Genomic DNA, 23,659 nt, shown 5'->3' with positions numbered 1-23,659 from the left:
AGCGATATATCGCGATATCGATTAAATATCGCAATATCGTGATGTATTTTCTAGCTGAGACATCTTGCACCCCATAGATTTGGAGTAAAACCAGAAGAATAGGTCATTAGACCCCCTCTCTAATGCTGTGACTGTCTCTTCTACAACTTTCACTGGGAGTTTGAAGACTGATGAGGTCAAATTTAATTAATCGCATTTATATCGAATATCGCGATATATTGTCGGCGATATATCTTGAAAAAAAATAAATCGATTTCGCCCCAAGCTTAATAGACCATGGCTAGAAGAGCGCCAACAATGGCGTAGCTCGTCACAATATATCTAAAAATGCTTCATACTACCAAAAGCTTCCAGTGCCTTTAAAGCCATTGGACCCTTTCGGTTCAAAAAAAAAAAAAAAGTTCACAGATTTACAATTAACTTACAGGGTTTACAGAAGGTAATGGTGAAAGACTTCTCTTGAAATATTATTCCATGAAATGCTTTACTTTTTGAGAAAACAGCAAAACAGTATAAATTCTCGTTAACGAGAATCACAGATTTATTTTAAACACATGTCATGACACGGCGAAACGCGCGGAAACAAGGGTGGGTTTTTCCGTTGTTTTCTCCCGACTCCGATGACCGATTGAGCCTAAATTTTCACAGGTTTGTTATTTGATATAGAAGTTGTGGTACACAAAGTGTGGGCCTTGGACAACACTGTTTACCGAAAGGGTCCAATGGCTTTAAAGGCAAAGTAAACCTTTGGTTTTTTGAACCATTCAATTGTTTTAATCCATCATAAATTTAGATACACAATAAAACTAACATATGGGAACATTTCATTTCTAAAGGTGGTCGCGTGTTAGAGATATCGCCAAAAATCTGGAGCTGATATGTCCACCCTGGAAGAATAATCCCTAATAGGAATTCACAATCTGAGAAACATTATTATCAGTAACGCTTCTCACATTCGAATTTTGCAGCATAAAAACTAATGCATAACCACATTACTACAAAGTTTGTCAAAATGCTTTATGCTACCTAAAGCTGTTGTAGGGTTCGAAATAAAAGTTTTTATAAGCATTAGTTTTAAGAGCGATTACCAAAGTATACCTCCCTTTAAGGCAGTAGACATTATTGGTAAATACTCATAATAATTATTAGCATAAAACCAAACTTGGTAACGAGTATTGGGGAGAGGTTGATAGTATAAAACATTGTGAGAAACGGCTCCCTTTAAAGTGACATAGTTTTAAAGTAATTTTCCAGGAATTTGATTTTGAGACCTCAGATTTAGAATTTGAGGTCCTGAAATCAACCATGTAAAAGCACACAACTTCGTGTGACATGGGTGTTTTTTTCTTTCTTTATTATCTCGCAACTTCGACGACCGATTGAGCTCAAACTTCCACAGGTTTGTTATTTTGTGTATATGTTGAGATACACCAAGTGATAAGACTGGTCTTTGACAATTACCAATAGTGTCCAGTGTCTTTAACCCTAACCCCTGACTGTTGTTGAATAGGAATGTTTACAGAAATTTCAGCTCAAAGTTAACTCAGTTTTCTCCATCTGTTTCCTTTTCACAGGTCCTACACTTATCCAGCTGCCTTTGAATGAAATCCATGAGCTTGTGCAACCGTGGTTGTTTCTCCCCCCTTTTTCACTAATACATAGATCTAGGGTAAGTGCATGTGCTTGTTTTATTTAAAGAATTTAATCCATTCATTAGACATTTGGAATCTACCATTATTTAAATGGGGGGTTATACCTTGGGTTATGAGCACCCCCAGATATTGAAAATGTATATTTTGAGATGTGTTTCCTTTTGTGGTTTTAGAGTTAGGGATTAAACTAATTTTCAATCTGAGAACGTGTCATGCATGAAACATTTCTCAGGTTGTTTATTCCAATTTCGGATTAATCTTTCTTCGTGGTTATTACAACTTCAGTTTTTTGGAGATTACTCAACTTTAAAATGTTTTAACATTTAAAATTACAATTGTTGTATTGTATATTTCTACATATGTATACATATATAGGATTAAAACATTCGCCCAGTTCCAAAAACCAAAGATATACTTTGCCTCTAAATTTATGTTTTTATCATTTGTTCCTCACATGGGAAATGATAAATTTATTTATTGATGATGTGACTTGTGACTTTACATCTACGAAAAAATACTTACTAGGTCGAAGGTTAGTAGGCACAAATTATACACTGCTTGCTTTGCTGAATTCTTTCACTTATCAGCACATAATTATTACGTAATAATAATATTTATAACCTTATTTATAAAAACAACGCAACCAAAACTTAAACCTATACTGGGCTGTTATCGCAATAGTTATTAATATTTAGAAAACAACTTCTTAAAGGCAATGTATGCGTTTTGTAATCACTTTTAAACTTAATGGCAATACAAACTTATTTGGTGAGAAGTACAAGTTTGGGCCTTGGAGCAGATTTTGATAGTTCATAAATTTTTGAGAATCATTTCACTCTTAAAGATGATGTCAGAATTTTGGCCCCAAACATTAGAAAATAATTTTTTTGGAGTGAATGGTATTTCAAAGAGTATCAACTTTTACTTTTAATGGTCAGGATCAATGACAAAAATTTGAAGTGTTTCTTCTAAATTGTAAGGATCCCAACAAAAACTAATTTTGAGCACTTTATTTCACTGCTACGATTAATTTGCAGACTTTTTCGAGCAATGGCTCAAATGAATGCTTGTAACATTATCGACACCCAATCAAAATTTTGGGGTCAAATCGGCCAAAAGTCTGACATAGTATCTTTAAGTTTTGTGGTTATGTAAAAAGATATCTGTTATTATCCCCCCAAATTTGAATTTTAAGAAGCATTACCGTCAGTAATGTTTCTCAGAGTATGTATTTGTCTAAGCGATTATTCTCCCAGTCCTGGTTTGTTGTACAAAATCTTCCTCATTATGACAACGTGTTCCTTATTTTGTTGATTGTAACTCTAAGTGTCTCTGTGATTGTTGTAAAAAATCTTCCTCTTTTGAGAGATTTGAATGCTAATAATAATTATAATAATAATAATAATACAAATAATAATAATAATAATAAAAATAATTAAGAACACTTAATAGAGCGCCGGTATCCGCCTCAGGAAGGCGCTCACGGCGCTTGAGGAGAGAAAGACAAATTAGGACTGAGGATTGTGTGAGTATGCTTGTTTGAACAGGTGAGATTTTAAGTTTGTCTTGAATGTTGTGATGGATGGAGATGATTTGACAGTCAGTGGGAGTTGGTTCCACACCCGGGCGGATGTCACAGAAAATGCCCTATTGCCCCAAAGAGTGGAAGTGCTTGGCTTATGAAGCACCATGAGTTCATTAGAACGCAGTCTGGTGTGTGCTGAGGTGTATGGGTGGATGAGGTTGATGAGGTATTTTGGAGCATTGTAAATCACAGACTTCTTACATGAACGGTGATATATAGTAGGGCCCCAATCTGTTGACTTTCTCCTGTGTTTACATTTACATTAAAGGAACACGTTGCCTTGGATCGGACGAGTTGGTCAAAACAAAAGCGTTTGTAACCGTTTTTTATAAAATGCATATGGTTGAAAAGATGTTTTAAAAGTAGCATACAATGATCCACACAAGTTTGCCTCGAAATTGCGTGGTTTTCCTTCTACTGTGCGAACTATCATTGTCGGCCATTTATGGGAGTCAAAATTTTGACCCCCATAAATGGCCGACGTGTTAGTCGACGAGGTAAAAGGAAAACCACGCAATTTCGAGGCATGTTTGTCTGGATCATTGTATTCTACTTTTACAACATCTTTCTACCCATATGCATTTTATAAAAAACGGTTACAAACGTTTTTCAAAGACCAACTCGACCGATCCTAGGCAACGTGTTCCTTTAAGTATGAACCAACTTGTACAAATATTACTGGACTATTCTTACCGAGTGTGCAACTGTTATTTATTCACAGAAAATTATTTGTAGTCTGTATAAAATGAACTTTGCAATCGATTATTGTCAATACTACTCTCGGACCAAGCATTCTATTTTTACCATTTTCATTGGTGCCCGGTGGCCAAAAGCTTGAATTGCCGAACTATTTATTTGACCTTTTACTGTTTCTTTAGTCCAAACTTTAGGCTCAAACTATGTTGAGATTGACATTAAATATGATTTATTGAAGTACATTGTTGTGCAGTAATCTTTATTGGAACTTAAGAACATGTCAAATTTTCCTCTTAAATATTCACAAGGAATATGTATAGCCTTGTGAACGTATCATATTTTTCTTGAAAGTTATCGTATTTTCCTCCTGAAGATATTCACAAGATGAACTTATCAAATTTTTCCAGAAAATAGTCCTTGTGAGCTTTTTTTCTTGAAAATGTCAACTTATCTCATTTTTCACGAAAATGTTCACACGGCCTTGTGAACTTATAAGTTTGACAAGTTCACTTGTAAACTTTTAAGCAAAAAAAATGATAAGTTCATTAGGCTATAGCTTCAGCCTTGTGAAAATTTTCATAAAAACTCGATAAGGTGATTATTTTCGTGAACGAGGCCTTGTGAACTTTTCAATTTCTTTGCGAAAATGTTCACAGGGCTATGTGAATTTATCATTCTTTTCTTGAAAATGTTCACACAATTTAGCCTTGTGAATTTAACAAGTTTTTACAGAAAATATTCAAAAGGGCTAAAGCATTGTGAATTTATCAAATTTTTACAGAAAATTTTCACAAGGCTATAGCCCTGTGAACTTATTGAATTTCTATAGAAAATGTTCACAAGGCCTTGTGAACTTCTCAAATTTTTACAGAAAATGTTGACAAGGCATAGCCAAGACCCCACTCAATTGTTATGCGAAGTAAACACAGCTAAATACTAGTCATAAGCAATGTATATGGCAAAACATTTTGCCCAGTAATAACATGTGTAAAATAAGCGAGTTATTTTCGTGCTTAAGCAAATTTTTTTCTTAAGCAGCCCTATGAAATTGGCCACAGGATTTTTTTGCTTGGCACTGGAGTACCCTAAGTTACTTACTATTCACCTACACAGCTGGTGCATAAATTTGGTGCTTGCGCAGTAAGCAAAGAATCATGGTTGTAAGCACATAAACCGGCGGTAAGCAGACCCATGAAGTTGGGCCCAGCTTTGTGTACCCCAGAACAATTAAGTTAATATGTAAAGTGTTTAAACCTGTTTCCAACTGCACCAGGAACCTTTACACTTGTCTATTTCCTTCACAATGGATAAGTCTTAAGTAAATGATTAAAGAAGAAGACACAAAAAATCACATGCCTCCTCAACATGGAGTACTTTTAATATGCTGTTAACTAACATGTGTCTTGGCCTTCTTAAACATCATTATGATTATTCAGAGTATAGTTTTAGCCACTGCAACCGAAAATGCACATGTGTTTATGTTTGACCCACTTTGATAAAAACCCTTGTTGTTTTTCAATATTTGAAACGCATTGGTAAGACAGCTGGACTTGCTTGTTGAATTTGTCAGTACATGTACTTTGCAAAATTTGATAACAACGCTGGATTTAACCCCCTTTGAGATTGTTTGATTCTTTATTATTGTCCCATATTTAAAGTGTTTGTTGGTGGTTTTTGTCTGTGTGGTGGTGTTGTTGTTGTTGTTGTTGTTGTTGTTGTTGTTGGTTATTGTTTTGTTATTGTTTGTTTTGGGGTGTGGGGGAACTTTATCGAAATTTAAGAACTTTGGTTACCCACTACTGTTGGCCTACTCATGCAAACATTTTCCCGAGACTCTTGCCAAATCTTGATTTGTCAGTATGCATAGTATCAAGTGATTTGGTAGTGGTATGGTTTTTTAGGGGGGCGGGGGGGATATCCGACGGCCTAAAAGACACTGGCGTCCTGGACACTATTGGTAATTGCCAAAGACCAGTCTTCTCACTTGGTGTATCTCAACATGCATCATAAATTACTAATTCTGTGTAAATTTGAGCTCAATTGGTCGTCGAAGTTGCGAGATAATAATGAAGGATAAACACTCTTGTCACACGAAGTTTTGTGCTTTCAGATGCTTGATGTGGTCTCAAAATCAAATTCGTGAAAAATGTCTTCTTTCTCGGAAACAACGTTACTTCAGAGAGAGCCGTTTCTCACAATGTTTTATACTATCAACCTCTCCCCTTTACTTGTTACCATGTAAGGTTTCATGCTAATAATTATTGTGAGTAATTACCAATGCGGCCACTGCCTTTACAGCATGACCCCTCTCCCATCACTGCTGACAAAAACCAGCCCCCAGTGAAACTCCATGCCAACCCTGCCCCCTCCCCAGTTAAAACCCATGTTGATGAAAATCCATGCCGGCCTCCCACACTCCTTCCAGTCGACATCCATTCTAAAGAGGTACAAAGGTGAGTTGAGCCTTTTGTTTTTTAAAATATTGTTGAAAATAATTGCTGTTCGCATCAGGCCTATTATTAATCTTGAGATATTTTGGTGTGGTATTTTTCCCTATAAGAAGACGAATGTGAATTGTAAAAAATAAATTTTGGTTTGAATAGGAAAACTTGTTGCATTATTAATTGCGGAAATCCAAGCCTTTGCAAACTGGTGATTTGGAATGTTTAAATGCGGCTGTCAAGTTTTGACAGTATTTCAAACGCTCGGTACTTTTTTTGAAATATTGAACCATAAGTTGTTACATATCTTGTACCGTTCTTTACTTTATCGAAACAGAACAATTGGGGACCTAAAATTTAATTTCCTGAAGCGCCCAATGCCACTCACCTCCTCGGCGCCCTACCCGCCCTACCCGCCCTCTATTTTAAAGTAAACTTTTAAAATGGTCAAATTCGTTTAGACCTAACAAGGAATTAAAACAACAGAACTGTGCATAGACTAGACATCAACAGTTGTAACCCTCCAGCTCTCGAACTAGATTTTACAACTTTTTTATTTGATTAATTATTTAGCCTTTAATTGTTTATGTCACATTCACTGTCTTCAGCTCGGCGCCCTGACTTCGCGCTGAAGACATAGAAATGGCTGAAGATAGTACACCAGTGCAGCCTGAAACACTGAAAGACTATTGGCGTCGGGCACCAGTTGGTCGCCATTTTGCCACAAGAAAAATGGACGACGAAGACGTCCATTTCAACCGATTTCTTTTCCAGACACTTTTCTACTTGTAACGGACAGTTTCGTGGCTAGACTTACGGCAAAACGGATACTGGTGAGTTGGTAGTTATCTTTGTGGAAAGTTGAATTGTTACTCAATGTATTTGTTTGTGAATTTGGGGCATTTTCACAGGGGCGCAACATTTAAAAAGCACGATTGTGAACGCGTATTGTTTTGTTTGTACGATGAACCCGGAAGCCGGCAAGACTGGCTCGCTACGCGAGTGGGATAAGACAAATTCGTAACAGTAACACCAGTAACAAACTCATCATAGCAGCCGGGAAATAAGCAGCGAAAATAACCCAAAACAACAACAATGCGTAAAGAAGTTAGCAGGATCGGAAACCTATCAAAACAACAACACCAGCAACAACAACAACAACAACAACAATTAACAAACAAACAACATTTTAGTGACAAATAATAAAAGACAGTCTAGCTCTTCTTCAAAATCTATGCTACTTCAGAGGGAGCCGTTTCTGACAATGTTTTAATTTTATACTATCAACAGTTCTCCAATGCTCATTACCAAGTCAGTTTTAAAGTTTGTTTTGAGTAATTACCAAACATGTACCTTCCCTTTAACTCCCAACTTATTTTCATAGATCAATTTGAGTTATAGAAATATTTTGTTTTTTTATTTGTCTATGACTGTTTCCATGAAAGTAAAGAATTTGGACTAAACTTAGGTAAACAGTTATTTTTTTATACCCGGTTGTTTTTGGATACATTTAGATGCATACTACTACGCGCACGAATGCATATTAAAAAAAATTCTCATTCATAAAAATGCAACATGCGTACAGAGCTCAATAGATAAGTTTTACAGAGTTTCATACTTTATTACGCATTTTAACCAAAAAGGCATTAATGAATGGGAATAAAAGAGTAGTGACTTGTTCTTAAACTGCTGTTTGAAATATTGCAGGGTCGTGGCTGTAGATTATGTGCAATGACTTGCAGTGACTAAATTTGCCCAAAATTTCCTCAAAAAACTTACAAGTCTAATGTTTCATGAGCTCTAAAACTAGACCCAATTAGAATTTGTGCCGTCTCACTTCTACTCTCTTAATTTTTTTGAACTTTCAAAAAACCCCAGTGGATTCTGTGCCGTCTATTGAAAATTGATATTTTGATTTCTCTAAAATGCTGTGCTGTTTTGGTTTTCCTTGAGGCTCATGTTGTCTTTAATCCCTTAATGTGTTGGGCCCTAACCATATTGGTTTAAACCGTTTCAGAGTTAAATATTGTTAAAATGAGTTGATGTTATACTGCCGCTGAAATGTCTGCTAAAGTTTTCTATAGAGCTTTTTTTGAGTCCTTTAAAAACTTGCAGGTCATGTTTGAATCTATAAAACCCAAAATGGAATTCTGTGCCATCTCAATGCTTGAAAGCGTTGCTGTTTAGTGCCCGGGAATGGTGGGCACCTCAGGCATTCTCCTATAGACCAATCCGACGAAAGAAAATTGGTAGCGCCCTCTATTGAAAAATTACCAACTGCAGTGTCTTTTTGTGCATATCGTAGGCATTGAAGACACCGCAGCAGCGGTGCGCGGTGCCCTATGCCTGTGCGCCCGATGCGAGCCTGGATTTATACATAATATTTCCCCTTTACATGTCTTCAGTCCCACAAAAAATTGAAAAATCATGATAATTCAATGTACAATGCAGTCCTGCACCATTGTTGCCATGTCTGCTAAAGTTTCCCAAAACTTGTTCTCCAGTCTCTTAAAAACTTGCAAGTCTAATGTTTTTGAACTCTCAAATTTAACCCCAGCGCATTCTAAGCTGTCTTAACGCTTGAAAACGTTGCTGTGCAGTAATTTTCAAGTTTTATCAACACTTGTTCGCCAGTCCCACAAGTTTTGTCAACCTAGTTGCTTTTTTAAACTCTAATCCTTGAGGCTCATGTAGTCTAGTCCCTGAATGTTTTGGGTCTAATGATATTTGAACTTTTAAATTGTTAACAAACCAATGTTGTTCTGTTTCTTAAATTTTCCCAAAGTATGATGACACTTGATGAAATGTTGATGACAATGTTTATTATTTTGTTTGCAGGGTATTCACTGGTTGAAGAGCAGTATCTATCATGGACAAAAGCTTCCTTCATCAGAAGATGGTCTTATCAAGCTCAACTTGGATTGTCATATTTGAGACAGCTTTGCATTACTCCATCCTTTTCTAAGGTATGTTGAAACATGTGAAATTTTCTTAGTGTTAGAACCCTTTAAACTCTTATGTTACTCCAGATGGTGACATCTTTTAAATTTGAACGAAGCACATGTAGTTTGAGCCCATGAAAACTTGCCATTGTTGTGTCGGCTGCTAAAGTTTCCCAAAGCGTATGTTTTTGAGTTCGTTATGATAAACCCCAGTGGATTCTAAAGTTTCCCATAGCACATTTTGTTAGAGTCCCTTAAAAACTTGCAAGTTAATGCTTTTCAACCCAGTGGAGACTGAGCCGTTTCAACTCCCCAAGTCTGTTGCGCAGTGCATAAATGTTCCCAAAACAAGTTTTCTAGTCCTGCAAAGCTCGCAAACCTATTGATACCTCATCCACAATTTATTCCTGAGCCAATGCTGTGACGTCTTCTAAAACTTCCCAAAGCATCTGATCAAGTCCCCTCAAAACTTGCAAAAGTAGTGGTTTTTAACCCTAAAACTAAACTCTAGTAAATTATGTGCCGTCTCAACTCTCTAAAGCTGATGTTGTGCAGTGAATACATTTCTCAAAGCATGCTTTCTAAACCCTTCAAAAACTCTCCAACCTATTTCCAATTAAGAATTTATTCCTGAGCCATTGTTGTAAATGTCTGCTTCAGTTTTCCAAAGATCATGTTTTTGAGTCCTTTAAAAACCTGGAGGTCTAATGTTTGAATCTATAAAACCCAAGAGGATTCTGTGCCATCTCAACACTTGAAAGAGTTGCTGCTCAGTGCCCATGAATGGCGCGCACCTCAGGCATTATCCTGTGCATGTACATAAATTTTCCCCAAACGTGTCTTCAGTTCCGGAAAAATTTCAAGCTTCATGAGAATTCAATGTACAATTTAGTTTTGCACCAATCTTGCCTTGTCTGCTGAAGTTTCCCAAAACTGTTTTTTCCAGTCCCTAAAAACTTGCAAGTCTAATGCTTTTTGGACTCTCAAACTCAACCCCAGTATTCTAAGCTGTCTCAACGCTTTCTCAACGCCTGAAAGTGTTGCTGTGCAGTGAATTCATTTTTTCAATACTTGTTTGCCAGTCACACAAGTTTTGTCAACCTAGTTGTTTTTTAAACTCTAATCCTTGAGGCTCATGTAGTCTAGTCCCTGAATGTTTTGGGTCTAATGATGTTTGAACTCTTAAATTGTTAACAAGCCAATGTTGTTCTGTTTCTTTAATTTTCCCAAATTATGATGACACTTGATGAAATGTTGATGACAATGTTTACTATTTTGTTTGCAGGATATTCATTGGCCAAAGAGCAGTACATGTATCTATCATGGACAAAAGCTTCCTTCATCAGAAGATGGTCTTATCAAGCTCAACTTGGATTGTCATATTTGAGACAGCTTTGCATTACTCCATCCTTTTCTAAGGTATGTTGAAACATGTGAAATTTTCTTAGTGTTAGAACCCTTTAAACTCTTATGTTACTCCAGATGGTGACATCTTTTAAATTTGAACGAAGCACATGTAGTTTGAGCCCATGAAAACTTGCCATTGTTGTGTCGGCTGCTAAAGTTTCCCAAAGCGTATGTTTTTGAGTTCGTTATGATAAACCCCAGTGGATTCTGTGCCATCTCAACTCTTTGTGCTCCAGTCCTGCAAAGTTTGCCAACCTGAGCGTCTAAAGTTTCCCATAGCACATTTTGTTAGAGTCCCTTAAAAACTTGGAAGTTGATGTTTTTCAACCCAGTGGAGACTGAGGAGTTTCAACTCCCCAAGGCTGTTGCGCAGTGCATAAATGTTCCCAAAACAAGTTTTCTAGTCCTGCAAAGCTCGCAAACCTAATTGATACTTCATCCTTAATTTTTGCTCCTGAGCCAATGCTGTGACGTCTTCTAAAACGTCCCAAAGCATCTGATCAAGTCCCCTCAAAACTTGCAAAAGTAGTGGTTTTTAAACCCTAAAACCAACTTCTAGTAAATTATGTGCCGTCTCAACTCTCTAAAGCTGATGTTGTGCAGTGAATACATTTCTCAAAGTATGCTTTCTAAACCCTTCAAAAACTCTCTGACCTATTTCCAACTAAGAATTTATTCCTGAGCCATTGTTGTAAATGTCTGCTTCAGTTTTCCAAAGATCTTTTTTTTGAGTCCTTTAAAAACCTGGAGGTCTAATGTTTGAATCTATAAAACCCAAGAGGATTCTGTGCCATCTCAACACTTGAAAGCGTTGCTGCTCAGTGCCCATGAATGGCGCGCACCTCGGGCATTATCCTGTACATGTACATAAATTTTCCCCAAACGTGTCTTCAGTTCCGGAAAAATTTCAAGCTTCATGAGAATTCAATGTACAATTCAGTCCTGCGCCTATGTTGCCTTGTCTGCTGAAGTTTCCCAAAACTGGTTTTTCCAGTCCCTAAAAACTTGCAAGTCTAATGTTTTTTGGACTCTCAAACTCAACCCCAGTATTCTAAGCCGTCTCAACGCTTTCTCAACGCTTGAAAGTGTTGGTGCACTGACTTAATTTTTTCAACACTTGTTCGCCAGACCCACAAATGTTGCCAACCTAGTTGTTTTTTTAACTCTAATCCTTGAGGCTCATGTAGTCTTGTCCCTGAATGTTTTGGGTCCTAACGATATTTGAACTCTTAAATTGTTAACAAACCAATGTTGTTCTGTTTCTTAAATTTTCCCAAAGTATGATGACACTTGATGAAGTGTTGATGACAATGTTTATTATTTTGTTTGCAGGATATTCACTGGTTGAAGAGCAGTATCTATCATGGTCAAAAGCTTCCTTCATGAGAAGATGTTTTGATCAAGCTCAACTTGGATTGTCATATTTGGGACAGCTTTGCATCACTCTTTCCTTTTCTAAGGTATGTTGAAACATGTGAAATCTTCTCAGTGTTGAAACCCTTTATAAAACTCTTATCCAGATGTTGACGTCTTTTAAATTTGGCCCAAGCTCATGTAGTTTGAGTCCTTGAAAACTTGGTTTTGTTGTGTCGGCTGCTAAAGTTTCCCCAAGCATATGTTTTTGAGTCCGTTATATTAAACCCCAGTGGAGTCTGTGCCATCTCAACTCTCTACTGTTGTGCGGTTCATAAAGTTTTCATAAATTTGTGCTCCAGTCCCGCAAAATTTGCGAACCTGAGCTTCTAAAGTTTCCCAAAGCACATTTTGTTTGAGCTCCTTAACAACTTGTAAGTTTATATTTTTGAACCCAGTGGTGTCTGTGCCGTTTCAACCTCCTAAGGCTGTTGTCCATTGCATAAACTTGCCCAAAACAGTTTTTCTAGTCCTGCAAAGCTCGCAAAGTTTTACTTCATCCACAATTTATTCCTGAGCCAATGCTGTGACGTCTTCTAAAACTTCCCAAAGCATCTGATCAAGTCCCCTCAAAACTTGCAAAAGTAGTGGTTTTTAACCCTAAAACTAAACCCTATTAAATTAAGTGCCGTCTCAACTCTCTAAAGCTGATGTTGTGCAGTGAATAAACTTCCCAAAGCATGCTTTTTAGCTCTTTAAAAGCTCAGCAACCTATTTCCAAAATACAATTTATTTCTGAGCCAATGTTGTAATGTCTGTTAAAGTTTTTGAAAGAATATGTTTTTGGGTCTTTTAATAACATGCAGGTCTAATTTTATTTGAATTCTGAAACTAAGCCCAAGAGGATTCTGTGCCGTCTCAACGCTTGAAAGTGTTGCTGTTCAGTGCCCACGAATGGCACAGTCCCGTAAAAAATTCAAACTTAATTATAATTCAATGTAAAATTTAATCTTGCACCAATCTTGCCTTGTGTGCTAAAGTTTCCCTTGTCGTCCCTAAAAACTTGCACGTTTAATGTTTTTGAACTGTCAAACTCAACCCCAGTGGATTCAATGCCGTCTCAATGCTTTCTCAACACTTGAAAGTGTTGCTGTGCAGTGACTTCATTTTTTCAACACTTGTTTGCCAGTCCCACAAATGTTGCCAACCTAGTTGTTTTTTAAACTCTAATCCTTGAGGCTCATGTAGTCTAGTCCCTGAATGTTTTGGGCCCAATGATATTTGAACTCTTAAATTGTTAACAAGCCAATGTTGTAATGTTTCTTAAATTTTCCCAAAACATGATGCATTTGATGAAATTTTCATGACAGTGTTTATTATTTTGTTTTCAGGATATTCACTGGTTGAAGAGCAGTATCTATTATGGATAAAAGCTTCCTTCATGAGAATATGGTCTTATCAAGCTCAACTTGGATTGTCATATTTGGGACAGCTTTGCATCTCTCTTTCCTTCTTCTAAGGTATGTTAACACTGTGAATTCTTCTAAGTGTTGAAGCCCCGTGCAATGTTTTTTTTAACTCTTCAAAAGCAACTTTTCAACTCTTCAAGAGGCTGGGCTTGTTAGCAGCCTAACAAAAAGCTCACAACATTTTTGTTCACTTTTACACTAAGATGACAGTCATCTCACAAAGCTTGTAGGTGGAAGACACAATTGTTATCAAAACATGGGTTGTTTTTGAAATCTAAAGTGTACAAAAGACACTGTATCACTGGCCTGGAATTTCGTCATTTTTAGGGCAAGGCCACTTTTTTTTTCAAGGGCACGGAGGCCAAAGATTTTTTAAATGAGCGATATATGCAAAACAAAAAAATTGAAGCAAAGCACTAGGTTAAATGTGTCCGTGTGTTGAGACCTATCCTAAACAATGAAATGTGTATTTAAAAAAAAAATGCACTTTTAATTTTATATAATGAAAAAAACAATTTAAACAAATCCTGGACGATCTTCAAATTGCGCAAATAATTTCTCTGCACTATCTTCAAATTGCGCAAAATATTTGTATACGATCGGCAGATTGTGCACACCATTCCTGCACTATCGGCAAACTGCGCAAACTATGTCCTGATGCAATTGCACAAATTATTCCTGTACGACGATCGGTGAGTGCACAAACAACAAAACCACTGCTAAAAAGTACTCTTTGTGCACGATCGCCCGGTAGATTTGCGTCCAACTATTTTTCTTATCCTGCTTTCCGCTTGGTCTTGCCAGTCCTCTGAATGCAAGGTTAAATGGCTAAATGTTCATCGGCTAAAAATATAGTCAGGTTGCCTTGCCACACAGAGAAAAAATGCATGCAAAATTCTGTTACAAAAAAGCAGACTTCAGGGTACCAGCCGCCATGCATGTTTTTATGTGGTGAAAAGATCGTGGCCGCGTGGTAAAGTTTGGTTGTGTTGTGTTCGCTTCGTTCGGTGGCTGCACTGGATACTTTGGTGTGGATTAATTCACGGCACCATCAGGCTGTAGTGGACCTTGGATTTTAAGGTGAAAAGGGCACTACGGCCATTGGGGAAAAGGGCACGGCAAACTTGGCCGTGATGTTTGGTTATTTTCAAGGGGCATCGTGGCCGCCGTGAAATTCCAGCCCTGATATCAAACAAGTTTTTAAAAAAGCTTGAGTTCTACATCAACATTTCATGTAATACACTCGAGTTCACATACTATCAAATATTGAATTCAACGTCTGTTTTTTTTGTAACCGTACATAAATCTTTATCTTTTGTCTTTACAGGACCATGGGTACAATCTTCTTAACCCTAAAGAACAGAGAAGACCAAGGATCAAGAGAGTCATCTTGTACAGATTCTTCTAATGAAAAGACTGCTTTCACTTTTTTGTGGTTAAATTCTACAGTCAAACTACCACTTCCCTCCTCATGGTAATCTCCAAATTGCCTTTAAATTTATGTCCGACAACCACTTCACTCCATGTGTCTAAATCACTTCTCTCTTTAATCTAAATACCACTTCCTTCACCCAGTCTAACATTCACTTCTGTCCCTTGTCTAACAACTTCTCTCTATCTAACAACCACTTCCCTCATACGTCTAACCTACCACTTCTTTCCTTACGCCTAACATCTTCTCTCCATACATCTATTTCACTTCCCTCCATACGCCTAAACCACTTCTCTCTTTACGTCTTACAGATCTCTCCATACGTCTGAAAACTTCTCTCCTTACATCTCATTCACCTCTCATCGGTCTGACAACTTTTCTCCAAAAGTCAAACAACCACTTTTCTCTGTACATCTAAATCACTTCCCTCCATACATCTAACATTCACTTCTCTCCATACGTTCATTTTCATTCATTCGTTCATTTTTATTAAAAAAACAACTGGCAGCAAGAAGCTGAATAATGTGGCATTACAAGAAAACAATATTGATAAAAATAGCATAGAAAAAAAATTGCACCACCGCGGGGTACAAAGGAACATTATATAAGAAGACCACAATAAGTAAAAAAAAATATTAGATAAACCACTAAAAGACACTTTAAAAAATGCACAGGTTGTTGAGGGAACCCTCTTATACATTGAAACCCCACTATGGAATAAACCAGCTAAAAAAGAGAAACCCTAGCAGTTAAAAACTGAACAGATGACAAAAACAATGATAGCAAAAAAGGGACAACAAATTTGATAAAACAGAAAAGAAAGACAACCAGTTACTGGATGTGGGAGACCCTCATTTATGAGACCATACTAAAGCATTGAAAATAAAATTTACAGCCCACACACACACCAATAAAACAAAAGCAAATATGGAAGCTCCAGTTTAAGAGGATTGGTTTAAAAGTTTAGTAAGGAATGGAATTGCACTGTTGCCATAACGCTTAGTCCTATGTTTAGGCACCATATAATAGTAGCATTGCGAAGACCCATACTGTGAGTGTCTGACAACTTCTCTCCTTACGTCTGACAACTTCTCTCCATACGTCTGACAACTTCTCTCCTTACTTCTAATTCACTTCTCTTTATACTTTTAATAACTTCTCTCCTTACGTCTGACAACTTCTTCTCTTGTATCTTATTCACCTTTCTTCATACATCTGACAACTCTCTCGGTACATCTATCGACTTCTCTCCTTACGTCTGACAACTTCTCTCTTTACTTCTAATTTACTTCTCTTTATACTTCTAATAACTTCTCTCCTTACGTCTGACAACTTCTCTTCTTATATATTATTCACCTTTCTTCATACATCTGACAACTCTCTCTGTACATCTATCGACTTCTCTCCTTACGTCTGACAACTTCTCTCGATATGTCTAACAACTTCTCTCCTTCGTCTAATTTAATTCTCTTCAAACCTCCAACAACTTCTCTCCTTATGTCTAACAACTTCTTTTCTTACGTCTAATTCAGGTCTATTCGTACGTCTAATTCACGTCTCTTTGTACATCTAACTACTTCTCTCCCACCGTCAATTAACTTCTCTCCTTACATCTAATTCACTTCTCTTCATACATCTGATTTACTTCTCTCCATCTGTCTGACAACTTGTCTCCATAAATCTAATTCGCTTCTCATAACAAGTCTAACAACTTCTCTCCATAAGTCTGAGTACCATTTTTCTCCATATGTCTTATTCAATTTTCTTTATACGTTTAATTACCACTTCCCTTGTGTCAAGTGGTACACTTGAGTAAGACATACTATTTGATCTTGATTCGAAGTTGATTTATTGTAACCATAAATCGTTATCTTTTGTCTTTACAGGACCATGGGTACAATCTTTATGCGCCGTCATGGAGCTTACATTAATAACTGAGAAGACCACAGATCAATGGAGTCATCTTGTACAGATTCTTGTAATGAAAAGACTGCTTTCACTTTATCGTGCTCAAATGCTTAACGTCAAACTTCAACTTCCCTTCTCATGGTAATTCACTTCTCTTCATACGCCTTATAAATTCTCTCCTTACATCTGACAACTTCTCTCCATACGTCTAACAACTTCCCTTCTTACATCTAATTTACTTCTCTTCATTCCTCTAACAACTTCTCTCCATACATCTTTACAACTTCTCTTCTTACGTCTGATATCTTCTCTTCATACGTCTGACAACTTCTCTCCTTACGTCTCACAACTTCTCTTCATACGTGTAACAACTTCTCTTCATACATCTAATTTACTTCTCTTCATACGTCTGACAACTTCTCTTCATAGTCTAACAACTTCTCTTCATGTATTTGTCTAATTTACTTATCTTCATACGTCTGACAACTTCTCTCCATACGTCTAACAACTTCTCTTCATACGTCTAACAACTTCTCTCCATACGTCTAATTTACTTCTCTTCATACGTCTAACAACTTCTCTTCATATATTTGTCTAATTTACTTATCTTCATACGTCTGACAACTTCTCTCCATACGTCTAACAACTTCTCTCCATACGTCTAACAACTTCTCTCCATACGTCTGATTTACTTCTCTTCATATTTCTGACAACTTCTCTACATACGTCTAACAACTTCTCTTCTTACATCTATTTTTACTTTAATGTTACAGTTAATTTTTAATGCTTAACTTATCTAAACAGTTGTAATAAAGTACATTTTATTGTATTTGCTTAATGGGAGTAAGAAATAAAGAAATATAACAGAAACAACTTGTATTAAAGAGTCCTTTATTTGAGTCTATATTTTAAATAAAATAAACCATATAGAGACAGTACAAACGTGAGATAAACGTTTTTTAGAGGGGTCAAAGGTCAAAGTTCAGGGGTGAGGGGTTAGGAGGGGTCAAAGGTCAAAGTTCAGGGGTGAGGGGTTAGGAGAGTGGGCAAAGGACTGTTGGCAAAAGAGTGGGCAAAGGACCGTTGGCAAAGGAGAGTGGGCAAAGGACCATTGGCAAAGGAGAGTGGGCAAAGGACCATTGGCAAAGGAGAGTGGGCAAAGGACCATTGGCAAAGGAGAGTGGGCAAAGGACCATTGGCAAAGGAGAGTGGGCAAAGGACCATTGGCAAAGGAGAGTGGGCAAAGGACCGTTGGCAAAGGAGAGTGGGCAAAGGACCATTGGCAAAGGTCTTTTGCCCACTCTCCTTTGCCAATGGTCCTTTGCCCACTCTCCTTTGCCAACGGTCCTTTGCCCACTCTCCTTTGCCAATGGTCCTTTTGCCCACTCTCCTTTGCCAACGGTCCTTTGCCCACTCTCCTTTGCCAATGGTCCTTTGCCCACTCTCCTTTGCCAACGGTCCTTTGCCCACTCTCCTTTGCCAATGGTCCTTTGCCCACTCTTTTGCCAACAGTCCTTTGCCCACTCTCCTAACCCCTCACCCCTGAACTTTGACCTTTGACCCCTCCTAACCCCTCACCCCTGAACTTTGACCTTTGACCCCTCTAAAAAACGTTTATCTCACGTTTGTACTATCTCTATATGGTTTATTTTATTTAAAATATAGACTCAAATAAAGGACTCTTTAATACAAGTTGTTTCTGTTATATTTCTTTATTTCTTACTCTCATTAAGCAAATACAATAAAATGTACTTTATTACAACTGTTTAGATAAGTTAAACATTAAAAATTAACTGTAAAATTAAAGAAAAAATAAACGTAAGAAGAGAAGTTGTTAGACGTATGTAGAGAAGTTGTCAGACATATGAAGAGAAGTAAATTAGACGTATGGAGAGAAGTTGTTAGACGTATGAAGAGAAGTTGTTAGACGTATGGAGAGAAGTTGTTAGACGTATGGAGAGAAGTTGTCAGACGTATGAAGATCAGTAAATTAGACGTATGAAGAGAAGATGTTAGACGTATGGAGAGAAGTTGTTAGACGTATGAAGAGACGTATGGAGAGAAGTTGTCAGACGTATGAAGAGAAGATGTCAGACGTAAGAAGAGAAGTTGTTAGATGTATGGAGAGAAGTTGTTAGACGAATGAAGAGAAGTAAACTAGATGTAAGAAGGGAAGTTATTAGACGTATGGGGAGAAGTTGTCAGATGTAAGGAGAGAATTTGTTAGACGTATGAAGGGAAGTGAATTAGATGTATGGAGAGAAGATATCAGATGAAAGGAGAGAAGATGTTAGACGTATGAAGAGAAGCGAATTAGATGTTGTTAGATAAGTTGTTGACGCATGAAGAGAAGTTGTTAGCAAAAGGAGAGAAGTTGTCAGACGTATGAAGAGAAGATGTCAGACGTAAGAAGAGAAGTTGTTAGATGTATGGAGAGAAGTTGTTAGACGAATGAAGAGAAGTAAACTAGATGTAAGAAGGGAAGTTATTAGACGTATGGGGAGAAGTTGTCAGATGTAAGGAGAGAATTTGTTAGACGTATGAAGGGAAGTGAATTAGATGTATGGAGAGAAGATATCAGATGAAAGGAGAGAAGATGTTAGACGTATGAAGAGAAGCGAATTAGATGTTGTTAGATAAGTTGTTGACGCATGAAGAGAAGTTGTTAGCAAATGGAAAGAAGTTGTTAGAAGCATGGAGAATGTTGTTAGAAGATGGAGAGAAGTTGTTAGACATATGAAGAGAAGTTGTTAGGGCATGAAGAATGTTGTTACAGGTATGGAGAGGAGTTGTTAGACTCATTGAGAGAAGTTGTCAGACATATGGGGAGAAGTGGTTGTTAAGATGGGAGAAGTGGTTGTTAAGATGAATAGAGAGAAGTTGTTAGATGTATGGAGGGAAGTGGTTGTAAGACGTATATAGACGTATGGAAAGAAATGGTCAGACAGATGAAGAGAAGTGAATTAGTCGCAAGGAGAATAGTTGTTAGACGTATGGAGCGAAGTGGTTTGGAGGGAGTGATTTAGACATACAGAGAAAAGTGGTAGTTAGATGCATGGAGAGCAGTTGTTAGACGTAAGGAGAGAAGTGGTTGTTTCACTTTGTAGAGAGAAAGGAATTAGAAGGATGGAGAGAAGTTGTCAGACAGATGAAGAGAAGAGAATTAGACGTAAAGAGAGTAATTGTTAGGGTTAGGAATGTAAGGAGAAAGTGGTTATAGATGTATAGAGAGCAATTACACCAATGGAGAGAAGTTGTTAGACGTATAGAGAGAATTTGTTAGACGTGTGGAGGGAAGTGAAATAGACGTATGGAGAAGTGGAAGTTAGATGACTGGAGAGAAGTGATTTAGATGTACAGAGAAAAGTGGTTATTTGACTTTTGGAGAAAAGTTGTCAGACCGATGAGAGGTGAATGAGATGTAAGGAGAGAAGTTTTCAGACGTAGATGTAAGGAGAGAAGTTTTCAGACGTATGAAGAGATCTGTAAGACGTAAAGAGAGAAGTGGTTTAGGCGTATGGAGGGAAGTGAAATAGACGTATGGAGAGAAGATGTTAGGCGTAAGGAAAGAAGTGGTAGGTTAGACGTATGAGGGAAGTGGTTGTTAGATAGAGAGAAGTTGTTAGACAAGGGACAGAAGTGAATGTTAGACTGGGTGAAGGAAGTGGTATTTAGATTAAAGAGAGAAGTGATTTAGACACATGGAGTGAAGTGGTTGTCGGACATAAATTTAAAGGCAATTTGGAGATTACCATGAGGAGGGAAGTGGTAGTTTGACTGTAGAATTTAACCACAAAAAAGTAAAAGCAGTCTGTTCGTTAGAAGAATCTGTACAAGATGACTCTCTTGATCCTTGGTCTTCTCCGTTCTTTAGGGTCAAGAAGATTGTACCCATGGTCCTGTAAAGACAAAAGATAAAGATATATGTACGGTTACAAAAAACAGACGTTGAAATCAAGATTTGATAGTATGTGTACCGGAGTGTATTACATGAAATGTTGATGTAGAACTCAAGCTTTTTAAAAAACTTGTTTGATAAGTTCCAGTACAGTGTCTTTTGTACACTTTAGGTTTCAAAAACAACTCCAAGATATGATAACAATTGTGTCTTCCACCTACAAGCTTTGTGAGATGACTGTCATCTTAGTGTAAAAATGAACAAAAATGTAGTGAGCTTTTTGTTAGGCTGCTAACAAGCCCAGCCTCTTGAAGAGTTGAAAAGTTGCTTTTGAAGAGTTGAAAATCATTGCACGGGGCTTCAACACTAAGACGAATTCACAGAGTTAACATACCTTAGAAAAGGGAAGAGAGATGCAAAGCTGTCCCAAATATGACAATCCAAGTTGAGCTTGATAAAAACATCTTCTCATGAAGGAAGCTTTTGTCCAAGATAGATACTGCTCTTCAACCAGTGAATAACCTGCAAACAAAATAATAAATACTGTCATGAAAATTTCATCAAACGTCATCATGTCTTGGGAAAATTTAAGAAACAGTACAACATTGGTTTGTTAACAATATAAGAGTTCAAATATCATTAGGCCCAAAACATTCAGGGACTAGACTACATGAGCCTCAAGGATTAGGGTTTAAAAAACAACTAGGTTGGCAACATTTGTGGGACTGGCGAACAAGTGTTGAAAAATGTAGTCATTGCACCAACACTTTCAAGTGTTGAGCAAGCGTTGAGACGGCTTAGAATACTGGGGTTGAGTTTGAGAGTCCAAAAAACATTAGACTTGCAAGTTTTTAGGGTCTGGAAAACAAGTTTTGGGAAACTTTAGCACACAAGGCAAGATTGGTGCAGGACTAAATTTTACATTGAATTATAATTAAGTTTGAATTTTTTACGGGACTGCGGCATTCGTGGGCACTGAACAGCAACACTTTCAAGCGTTGAGACGGCACAGAATCCTCTTGGGCTCAGTTTCAGAATTCAAATAAAAATAAGGGACCACTCCGTGGGGGCAATCCATCCCTTGAGAGAGCGTCGGCTGTGACATTCTCTACGCCCGGAATGTGGACTGCTGATAGTGCTGTTCCCTGCTGTGTGCACCAGTGGATGAGATCCCAGGCCAGTGCACACAGGCGTCCCGACCAGGTGCCCCCCTGATGACTGATTTAGGCCACGACTGTGGCGCTGTCGCATCTCACCAGGACCGCACGGCCCCTGATGTCCGACTGGAAATGCCGTAGTGCGTTGGAGACGCAACATTTCCAGGACGTTGATGTGGGCCGATCGGTGTTCGGAACCCCACACGCCTGCGATTTGATGCGGGAAGAGGGTTGCCCCCCAGCCGAGGAGTGACGCATCGGTCATGACGGTCACCGACAGCGGGGGCGGACGATAAGCCCGGCACTGCGAGATGTTCACATCGGCTAGCCACCAGCGAAGGTGGGGGACTAGCCAGGGGGTGGTTGGCACCGGGTGGTGGATCCGGTGACGGATGGGCCTGTAAAAGGAGAGCAGGTGAAGTTGAATGGGCCTCATCCTCAACCTGCAAAAGTCCACCAAATCCATCATGCTGGCCATAAGGCCCAACAGCTTGAGCCTGGCCAGCACTGGGGCCACCACTGCCAGGATGAAGAGAGAAACGCACTGCTGAAGGTTCAGTCGGCGTTCCTCCGAAGGGCGGGCCAATCCCCTGCGCAGGTCGAGGGACGCACCGAGAAAGGTGGGAACCTGCGAGGGAATAAGGTTGGATATCTCGGTATTGATTATGAATCCGAGGTCGGAGGTCAGGCGCAAGGTATATTGGAGCGCTGCCTCCGTCTCCCCCCCCCCCCCCGAGAACTGCCCACGACTAACCAGTCGTCCAGATATACAAATATCATGATGCCCCGCCTCCGCAGTGCCGCCCCGATTGTCTTTACAATCTGGGTGAACACCCGAGGTGCGGTGGAGAGTCCGAATGGATGCACCACGCTTCGGGCGGATGAACTTGTTGAGGGGTTTCAATTTCAAAATCATGCCACATGCCAGCATTCTTCTTGGGAGTCAAGAAGAAGGTTGACATGAAGCCCGTCTGAGTCCCAGAATGGGGGACGATACGCACCGCCCCCTTAAGGAGGGAGCGGCGCTTTGCTAAGTCGGACGCCACAGGTGTCGGCCGGCTGAGCATGTCCAACGGGGGGGGGGGGGGGGGGGGGGTTCCTTGAAACTCGGCCGATTGTTTCGAGGACCGACCGGTCGGAGGTCACCTGCCCCCAGGACCCCAGAAAAGTCTGGAGGCGGCCCCCCATGGGTCCGTCGGTGGGAGGCCGCTCGGAGTTTGTCAAATCACTTGCGCCACGCCCCGGTATATTGGGTAACGTGAACCCGCCGTGTTATCGGCGCGGCCACAGAAACTGCCACGGGCCGCCTTTTGTGGGCGGCGACGGGGGATGACGAAAGATGGCTGTTTCCTCGCCTTGTTACCCACGGCCTATAGGCGGGGCAGTAGGCTTTTTCAGATTGATTTTGTCCGTGGCTTTGAGGCGCTTCGCTACAGCCTCCATGGACGTCTGACATTGCCCGGAAAACAAGTTGGCGCCGGTGAGCGGTAGATCGTCAAGGCGTTTACGCGCCCCGGCTGGCAGGACAGGAGTGGCGAAATATTTCTCAAAAATCCGCTGGAGGGAAACGGTAGTACGGCTCGGTACGTTTGGAGTACGGGGTCCATTTCTTTGTTCCCATTACCCCATCCATACGGTCGATGCACACCCGATCTAGGGGCATCACCGGGAAGGGTTTAGTTGCGCCCGTTGCGGGGCCCGCCCTCTTCTTGAGCGATT

General features: G+C 39.0%; 1 protein-coding gene across 2 annotated transcripts in view; it reads left to right on the top strand.

Moving 5' to 3' along the window:
* Positions 1-4,173, top strand: part of LOC139948839 (cytidine monophosphate-N-acetylneuraminic acid hydroxylase) — a 37,518-nt gene extending 33,345 nt beyond the window's left edge. For both annotated transcript variants that reach the window (XM_071947182.1, XM_071947181.1), the window contains exon 17: positions 1,575-4,173. The gene's annotated coding sequence lies outside the window, so the exon portion shown is untranslated. The remainder of the gene's footprint in view (positions 1-1,574) is intronic.
* The last annotated feature ends 19,486 nt before the right edge of the window (positions 4,174-23,659 follow it).

This window comes from Asterias amurensis, chromosome 16 (genome assembly GCF_032118995.1).
Source record: "Asterias amurensis chromosome 16, ASM3211899v1".
NCBI classification, from domain to species: domain Eukaryota; kingdom Metazoa; phylum Echinodermata; class Asteroidea; order Forcipulatida; family Asteriidae; genus Asterias; species Asterias amurensis.
Note: the sequence above shows the minus strand (reverse complement) of the source record. Positions and strands in the feature narration are given on the sequence as shown.